General features: G+C 38.7%; 1 non-coding gene across 1 annotated transcript; it reads left to right on the top strand.

Moving 5' to 3' along the window:
• Positions 1 to 4,387: 4,387 nt before the first annotated feature.
• Positions 4,388 to 4,448, top strand: LOC117095486. Its single transcript, XR_004442025.1, has one exon. It is a non-coding gene; the product is annotated as a U7 small nuclear RNA (small nuclear RNA).
• The last annotated feature ends 5,026 nt before the right edge of the window (positions 4,449 to 9,474 follow it).

Raw genomic sequence — 9,474 nt, 5'->3', positions numbered from 1 at the left:
CAAAAAACAAAAACAAAAAATTCAGTTAAAAACAAGCAAAAGATCTGAATAGACATTTCTCAAAGAATATATACAAATGACCAACAGACACATGAAAAAGACTCAACATCACAAGGTAACATAGGGGAGTGAAAATCAAATCTATTTCAATGCAATGAGATACCATCTCAGTCCAGTTAAAATGAGTTTTATCAAAAAGATGAAAAATACTGGATGTTGGAGAAGATGCAGAGAAAAAATGCTCATACGTTGTGTGGGAGAATGTAAATTAGTACACTGTGATAAAAAGTATGGAATTTCCTCAAAAATTAAATATAGAACTACTGCTGGTTAATTATGAAAGAAAATCAGTATATCAAAGAGCTGTTTACACACCCATGTTTATGACAGCACTGTTTACAATAGACAAACTAAGGAAATCACCTACAGTGTTCACCAATGGATGAATGAATAAATAAAATTTAGTACATGTGCACAGTGGAATATTTTTTAGTCATTAAAGAGAACGAAGTCCTGTCATTTGTAAAATCACAGATGAAACTGGAGGCCGGGCACGGTGGCTTAAGCCAGTAATCCCAGCATTTTGGGAGGCCGAGGTGGGCAGATCACGAGGTCAGGAGATCGAGACCATCCTGGCAACACAGTGAAACTCCCTCTCTACTAAAAATACCAAAAAATTAGCCAGGCGTGGTGGTGGGCACCTGTAGTCTCAGTTACTCAGGAGGCTGAGGCAGGAGAATGATGTGAACCTGGGAGGCAGAGCTTGCAGTGAGCTGAGATTGTGCCACTGCACTCCAGCCTGGGCGACAGAGCGAGACTCCGTCTCAATAAATAAATAAATAAATAAATATAGAACTACTGCTGGTTAATTATGAAAGAAAATCAGTATATCAAAGAGCTGTTTACACACCCATGTTTATGACAGCACTGTTTACAATAGACAAACTATGGAAATCACCTACAGTGTTCACCAATGGATGAATGAATAAATAAAATTTAGTACATGTGCACAGTGGAATATTTTTTAGTCATTAAAGAGAACGAAGTCCTGTCATTTGTAAAATCACGGATGAAACTGGAGGCCGGGCACGGTGGCTTAAGCCAGTAATCCCAGCATTTTGGGAGGCCGAGGTGGGCAGATCACGAGGTCAGGAGATCGAGACCATCCTGGCAAACACAGTGAAACTCCCTCTCTACTAAAAATACCAAAAAATTAGCCAGGCATGGTGGTGGGCACCTGTAGTCTCAGTTACTCAGGAGGCTGAGGCAGGAGAATGATGTGAACCTGGGAGGCAGAGCTTGCAGTGAGCTGAGATTGTGCCGCTGCACTCCAGCCTGGGCAACAGAGTGAGACTCCATATCAAAAAAAAAAAAAAAAAAAAAAAAAAAAAATGAAAGAAAGAAACTGGAGGACATCATGTTAAATGAAATAAGCCAGGCACAGAAAGACAAATGGTGCATGTTCTCACTCACAAGTGGAAGTTAATAGAAAATAGATCTCATGGAGATAGAGAGTAGAGTAATGGTTACTAGAGGCTGGAAAGGGTAGTGCAGAGTGCAGGGGTTGGGGACGGGAGTGTTGGGAATAGAGAGGGGTTAGTTAATGGGTAAAAAATATACATTTAGATAAGAGGAATAAGATCTAGGATTTAGTAGCACAATAGAGTGACTATGATTAGCAGTAATTTATTGTATATTTCAAAAGAACAAAAATAACGAAATTGGAATGTTCCTAACACAAAGAAACGATAAATGTTTAAGAGGATTGGTATCCCAATTACCCGAATTTGATTATTGCACATTGTACACTTATACCAAAATATTACATGTACCTCATAAATATGTGCAAGTAGCATGTATCCATAAAAATTTAAAAAATGTATGGTTTTGAACAAAATGTCCATCCTGTGCCAATACCTTAATTGCAGCCTAATAAGAAACTGTGATGCAGAGGTCCCAGCTTAGCTTTACCTGGATTTCTGACCCATGGAAACTCTGAGATAATAAACAGATATTATTTTAATCTAGTAAGACTTTGGGTAAATTGTTACATAAAAGGAGGTAACAAAAACAGAACTTTCCTTTTATCATCAACTTTTCTCTTCCAGGCCAGGCACGGTTGGCTTGCACCTGTAATCCCCACATTTTCAGAGACCTAGGCAGGTAGATAACTTGAGCTCAGGAGTTTGAGACCAGCCTGGGCAACATGCTGAAACCCCGTCCCTACAAAAAAAAAAAAAAATGCCAAAAAATTAGCCAGGCATGCTGGCACATGCCTGTGGTCCCAGCTCCCTGGAAAGATGAGGTGAGAAGATCACTTGAGCCCAGGAGGTCAAGGCTGCAGTGAGCCATGATCATGCCACTGCACTCCAACTTGGGTGATCCTGTCTCAGGAAAAAAATAAAAATAAATAAATAAATAAATAAATTCTTATCCAATATCCCTTAGGGTTTGTTCCTCCAGTGCATTCCCTAAAGGATTTCTCTCTCTCTCTTTTACTTCACCTTTCCTCCTGCTACAGTCCTGTTTATGTTTATGTTTAATGTCTACTTTTAAAATACATACTAAAGACAAATTTACAAGCAACAGAAAATAAACACAGGTAGAGGCTTTTTGAATTAAACCATGATGTCTGATTTTCCTGCATATTACTACCATTTCTAGCTGTCCAGAGAGCAATTAAGTTATATTGGATCACAATTTGCATGGTATATTGATGGACTTAATAACTTACATCTATTGCTTCCGAAGAGATTAGTTTTTTGTCTTAATTTTTAAAATTTATCCTTATTAGTAACTTTCTCCAGTGTACATTTTCTCATTATTCTATTTTCCTTCTTTATTAATTTTAATTTTATAATTTTTTTCTTTCTTTACTTTTATTTTAATACCAAAACTGAAACTAATGTGATTGTCTAATACAAAAAAAATTGGAGGGATGGATGCGTCTCAGTAAAGAAAAATGAAAGTCACACATATTGAAATAGATTAGTATTAGTAAATTACCTTTATTCCCTTCCACTCCCTTCTTCCATTTCTCTGAATATCAAATAAAGATAGACCCATACTCATAGGCCAAGCTTGATACTGTCCTATGTTTCTCTGAGATTGAAGACATGGGCCCTTCTTATGTAACTATAATCTATTTTATCTGAAGTAAATCAGTAAAAGGAGTTAAAATATTGTCAATGCTATACTCTAAACTTCCAGTGCTTCTTTACAATACAAGGATCTAAAACATTGTTTGTTATACTCAAAGTGGTAATATGTGTGTGTGTATATATGTGTGTGTGTATATATATATATATATATGTATATATATATTAGAGATACAATCTTACTCCGTTACCCAAGCTGAAATGCAGAGGCGTTATCATGGCTCACTGCAGCCTTGACCTCCTGGAATCAAGCAATCCTCCCCTCTCAGCCTCACCAGTAGCTAGGACTATATAGGCATGCAGCACCACACCTGGCTATTATTTTTACATTTTTAGTAGAGGTGAGCTCTCATAGCATTGACCAGGCTCGTCTTGAACTCCTGGCCTAAAGCAATCTTCCAGCCTCGGCCTCCCAGAGTGCTGAGATTACAGGTGTAAGCCACTGCACCTGGCCTGAAGGATAGCTTTATTTTAAAACCTGTCACTAACCAATGCTTTTTAAAAATACAGTAAAATAAATTACTAGAAAAATGAAGTATTAAAAACGACCAAAAAATGTAAGATCAATGTTAATTTTCACTCTAAGAATCACTAGATTTTATCACATAGCTAGGAAAGTTTCTTTTTTTTTTTTTTTTGATTTTCAAGATGGTTTCTTTCTTTTTTTTTTAAATTATACTTTAAGTTCTAGGGTACATGTGTACAACGTGCAGGTTTGTTACATAGGTATACATTAACTCGTCATTTACATTAGCTATTTCTCCTAATGCTATACCTCCCCCATCCCCCATTCCACGACAGACCCCAGTAGGTGATGTTTTTACACTGCTGGTGGGAGTGTAAACTAGTTCAACCATTGTGGAAGACAGTGTGGTGATTCCACAAGGATCTACAGCTAGAAATACCATTTGACCCAGCCATCCCATTACTGGGTATATACCCAAAGGATTATACATCATGCTACTATAAAGACACATGCACATGTATGTTTATTGCAGCACTATTCACAATGGCAGGGACTTGGAATCAACCCAAATGTCCATCAGTGACAGACTGAATTAGGAAAGTTTCTAAACACTCTATTTCCATACTTAACACAGTTTGGAAGCAAAAGTTTCAGAAGATGGCACAAGGTCACAGACTACATTTTAAGTAGATTTGGTCTAAAAGATCACTTCTAATTTTGAGGACAGAGACTTTTAGTACAGCTCTTTAAGAATAGTTATTTGAAGTGTTATAGCTCTTTTAGAATTGTCTAACAGGCTTTCTGGTTTTGTCAGAAAGGCCCTAAAAATAAAATTTTTAAAGAAAGAAAAAATAATAATAATAATAAAAGAATGATTATTTGAACTCCGTTGGTCATCAAGGTTTGTGTTGCATATGGGTAGAGATGGCCACAGGATGTAATATCGCAAGCAGCAAGAGTATCGTCCTTGGCTTATTCTAAAACTCCCTAACTTGAACAATGTCAACAGTTTCCTGCTTTCTTACTTCAAGAATTTTCTCTCTCAAAAGGTGAAAATGTAAGAGAGATTTGAGCATGGTTAAAAGATCTGAAAGAAAATCTTACCTGGGAGGAAGTAGAGTTAGCGGGACTGTGCTGAGTAGGAATGTGATGTTTTAGGCAGGTGGAGCAAAATATGGAGAGTAAAGTAATTATACCCCAGGAACCAGAGTTAAAAAAATAAATAAATAAAGAAGAAGTCTCCTTGGGGTCGTGGTAATTTCTACATTCCCCTGACCTGGCATGGGGCTTCTTCAGTAGACTTTATTTTACCTGCCTCTAGCCTTACAGGACGCTTATCAAGGTGATAAGATGCTGTTGCTTTATGAGTGAACTCTTACACCCTATAACTTAGTTTAACAATAATCACTATCATCCACTGAATTTGTGTAACAGTGGCTTTCTTCCAAACCTGCAAATACACACTTCTAATTGCTTGACGATAACGTATTTTAAAAAATGATGGAATTTTGGAAGGCTTACAAATCAAATGGAAATTAGAAAGTTTTGCATAAACGTGATTTATTTTTCAGCACTCTCTCATGTGCTTTTTAGATACAATCAGTTCCTAACACATTTCTGAACAGTGTCTTTGTTGTATGTAAACTCCCGTTTAACCAGAGAAATGGAGAGTTAATGGTTTTCTTTATCAATTCTAGAACTGTATTATATTGCAAAAATAAATTTAGGTGTATATATGCAAAAATCTGTAAATCACACAGAAACAAGTGCTTGCTGAAGTGTGAAAGCTGTTATAGTTGAGTTTTCCTCAGAAGCATAGTGCTTAGTCTGTAAAATCGTATTTGTAAACTTAATGACAGTTTAGTTCTCCCTGGTAGTTTTGTGCAATACTTTCTTAAGGTTCCGTCAAGTTATGTTCTGTGATTCAATAAACAAACACTAAGTGCAATGAGAAAGTTAAAAAAAAAAAGAAAACAAGAGTGACTTCGCCTTAATATGGGATCTTGTGATGCCACAGCCCAAACAACACAGAAATTTAGTCTAGGCTTTAGAAGTTTAAACTACAAAAAACAAACAAACAAACAAAAAATAACAAATACACGCATTGATGGAATTCAGCTAATATTTAATTTTGAAAACATGGTAACTGTCTTTTTTATTTTATTTTTAAAATATTCCTTTAGGGGCCAGGTGTGGTGGCTTATGCCTATAATCCCAGCACTTTTGGAGGCCGAGGTGGGCAGATCACGAGGTCAGGAGATCAAGACCATCCTGGCTAACACGGTGAAACCCCATCTCTACTAAGGCTGAGGCAGGAGAATGGCATGAATCCAGGAGGCAGAGCTTGCAGTGAGCCAAGATCATGCCACTGCACTCCAGCCTGGGTGACAGAGCAAGACCCCATCTGAAAAAAAAAAAAAAAAAAAAAAAAAAAAAAAAATCCTTTAATATTATTATGAGTAAAACCTGTTGATAAAGTGTATATTATATTGAGTCTATGCTGCCTATTCCCTTGTTGGAATCCTACCTAAAGATTAAAAAGTGAGAGGGAAGAAATGTGCTTGTATTTAGCATAAATCATGTAGGGTGGATGTCCTTAAAGTGAAACCTAACATAGTTCAAATACACATGAGGTACTTAGTAAAACTTATTGAATAAATGTCTTAGTATGTTCTGGCTGCTATAACATAATAACCATAATTTGGTATCTTGTTAATAATAGAAATTTATTTCTCACAATCTGTAGGCTGAGGAGTCCGAGATCAAGGCATCAGCAAATTTGGTGTCTGGAGAGGGCAACTTTTTGGATCATAGATGGTGCTTTCACTATGTGTCCTCAAATATTGAAAGGAGCCAAGAAGGTCTCTAGTGGCCTCTTTTATAAGGAGAGTCATGAGTCATCCCATTCATGACAGCTCCAGCCTCATGAATTGGTCACCTCCCAAAGGTTCTACCACTGAATACCATCAAGTTGGTGGTTAGGATTGCAACACATAAATTTGAAGAGGATAGAAATGTTCAGACATTCAGACCATGGCATTCTACCCCCTGATCCCACCAAATTCATGTCCTTCTGTGTCCAGGATTGGTTCCTTCCGGTGGGTTCTTGGTCTCACTGACTTCAAGAATGAAGCCACAGACCCTCATGGTGAGTGTTACAGTTCTTAAACATGGTGTGTCCGGAGTTTGTTCCTTCAGATGTTCAGATGTGTCCGGAGTTTCTTCCTTCTGGTGGGTTTGTGGTGTTGCTGACTTCAGAAGTGAAGCTGCAGACCTTCGCAGTGAGTGTCGCAGCTCTTAAAAGTGGCCTCTCTGGAGTTGTTCGTTCCTCCTGGTGGGTTCGTGGTCTCACTGACTTCAGGAGTGAAGCTGCAGACCTTTGCAGTGAGTGTTACAGCTCAGAAAAGTAGTACAGACCCAAAGAGTAGCAGAAAGATTTATTGGGAAGAGGGAAAGAACAAAGCTTCCACAGCATGAAAAGGGACCCCAGAGGGTTTCCACTGCTGGCTCAGGGTGGCCAGCTTTTATTCCCTTATTTGGCCCTGCCCACATCCTGCTGATTGGTCCATTTTACAGAGTGCTGATTGGCCCATTTTACAGAGTGCTGATTGGTGTGTTTACAAACCTTTAGCTAGACCCAGAGCACTGATTGGTGCATTTACAATCCTTTAGCTAGACAGAAAAGTTCTCCAAGTCCCCACCAGACCCAGAATCCCAGCGAACTTCACCTCTCACTTGTTGCCTGCGAACAACATTTATTCCATCTCAATGGTGCCAACAATGCTAATTCACTCTTCCATACACTCAAAAGTCTAAAGTCCAAAGTCTTATTTAAATATCATCTTAGCCAGGCACAGTGGCTCACACCTATAACCCAGCACTTTGGGAGGCTGAGGCAGCTGGCCCATGAGGTGAGGAGTTCGAGACCAGCCTGACGAACATGGTGAAACACCATCTCTTCTAAAAATACAAAAATTAGCCAGGGGTGGTGGCACATGACCATAATCCCAGCTTCTCAGGAGGTTGAACCTGAGAAGCGGAAGTTGCAGTGAGCCAATATATCACCACTGCACTCCAGCCTGGGTGACAGAGTGAGATTCCATCACATAAAATAAATAAATAAATAAATAAATAGAATTGTAATCAGATATAAATGAGTGCCACACCTCAGAAATCAATACTGAAAATATGTGGTTTTGACGTGGCGAACAGAAGAAGCCTCAAGGTCTCTCTGACCTTCCCCTACATCCACACCATCTCTCTTAAAGAGGTTGAATTCCCTTTATCTGCCTAAGATACAAACCCACCATAAAGAAAAATTGTTATTTCTTTACCTGTTATCTCATTATATATTGCAGTAAAAAAGATCGAGATGTGACCACACCTAAGCAGACATTTTTAGGAGTTATAATGGCTCTCTCTGAGGACTAAACTTCGATTTTTTCATCTTGCCCAAATTCCTAAGGGCTCTGGGGAACTACAAATCATAAATGCTCATCAGATGAGTTTTATTTAACCCTATATATCATGATATACTTTCCAACCTGACTCGGGCACAACGTTTATGAGACAAAGAAGAAAATAAAAATATTTTACCCCAAAGCATGTTTATTTGCCATATATTGAAATGGCCCTGCAAAGCTGTTCTTTGTGGGGGGGAAATTTACATCTGTAAAGAATCTCTATTAACATAACTAGATCTTTTTCTTCCAGACCCTCCCAATCCTAAAGAGATAAGATCTGAATAGAAAACATTTGTCACCTATCTTCTCTAAGGGCAGCCACTATAAGACTTCAAAAGAACTGTGTCTCTACAATCTTTACCTTAACCTGAACATTCCCGTTCTATTGATCCCAGGTCTTTAGACAAAATCAACCAATTGTCAAGCAGAAAATATTTAAATTCACCTGTAGCCTCAAAGCCCCTCCAGTTTGAGTTGTTCTGCCTTTCTAAATCAATGTATTTCTTAAATGTATTTGATTGATGTATTTCTTTTTTTTTTTTTTTTTTTTTTTTTTTTTTTTTTTTGAGGCGGAGTCTCGCTCTGTCGCCCAGACTGGAGTGCAGTGGCCGGATCTCAGCTCACTGCAAGCTCCGCTCCCGGGTTTACGCCATTCTCCTGCCTCAGCCTCCCGAGTAGCTGGGACTACAGGCGCCCGCCACCTCGCCCGGCTAGTTTTTGTATTTTTTTTTTTTAGTAGAGACGGGGTTTCACTGTGTTAACCAGGATGGTCTCGATCTCCTGACCTCGTGATCCGCCCGTCTCGGCCTCCCAAAGTGCTGGGATTACAGGCTTGAGCCACCGCGCCCGGCTGATGTATTTCTTAATCAATGTATTTCTTACATGTATTTGATTGATGTCTCATGCCTCTCTAAAATGTATAAAACGAACCTGTGCCCCGACCACCTTGGGCACATGTTCTCAGGACTTCCTGAGGGCTGTGTCACAGGCCATGGTCACTCATATTTGGCTCAGAATAAATCTCTTCACATATTTTAGAGTTCAGCTCTTTTCATGGACATCTCCAAGGAACATTTAAATTTCTAAGAAACTATCTATAGGTTAATCTCTATTCCAGGATTCAATCATTCTCCCTAGCAATCATTTATTGGCCCTCAATAGAATTTCTCTTTTTCCCATTCCCATAACCTATTTTAGCAGAATCCAAGCCCCCATTATTTCTGTGACCTTGAAATGGTGTACAAGCTTCTGTAACTCACTGGTGTCATGTGTGCCCATGTGAAGAGACCACCAAACAGGCTTTGTGTGAACAATAAAGCTTTTTAATCACCTGGGTGCAGGTAGGCTGAGTCTGAAAAAAGTCAGCAGAGGCAGGTTGGGGTGGCAT

This window comes from Trachypithecus francoisi, unplaced genomic scaffold, assembly GCF_009764315.1.
Source record: "Trachypithecus francoisi isolate TF-2019V2 unplaced genomic scaffold, Tfra_2.0 Lachesis_group13, whole genome shotgun sequence".
Classification (NCBI taxonomy): Eukaryota; Metazoa; Chordata; class Mammalia; order Primates; family Cercopithecidae; genus Trachypithecus; species Trachypithecus francoisi.
Note: the sequence above shows the minus strand (reverse complement) of the source record. Positions and strands in the feature narration are given on the sequence as shown.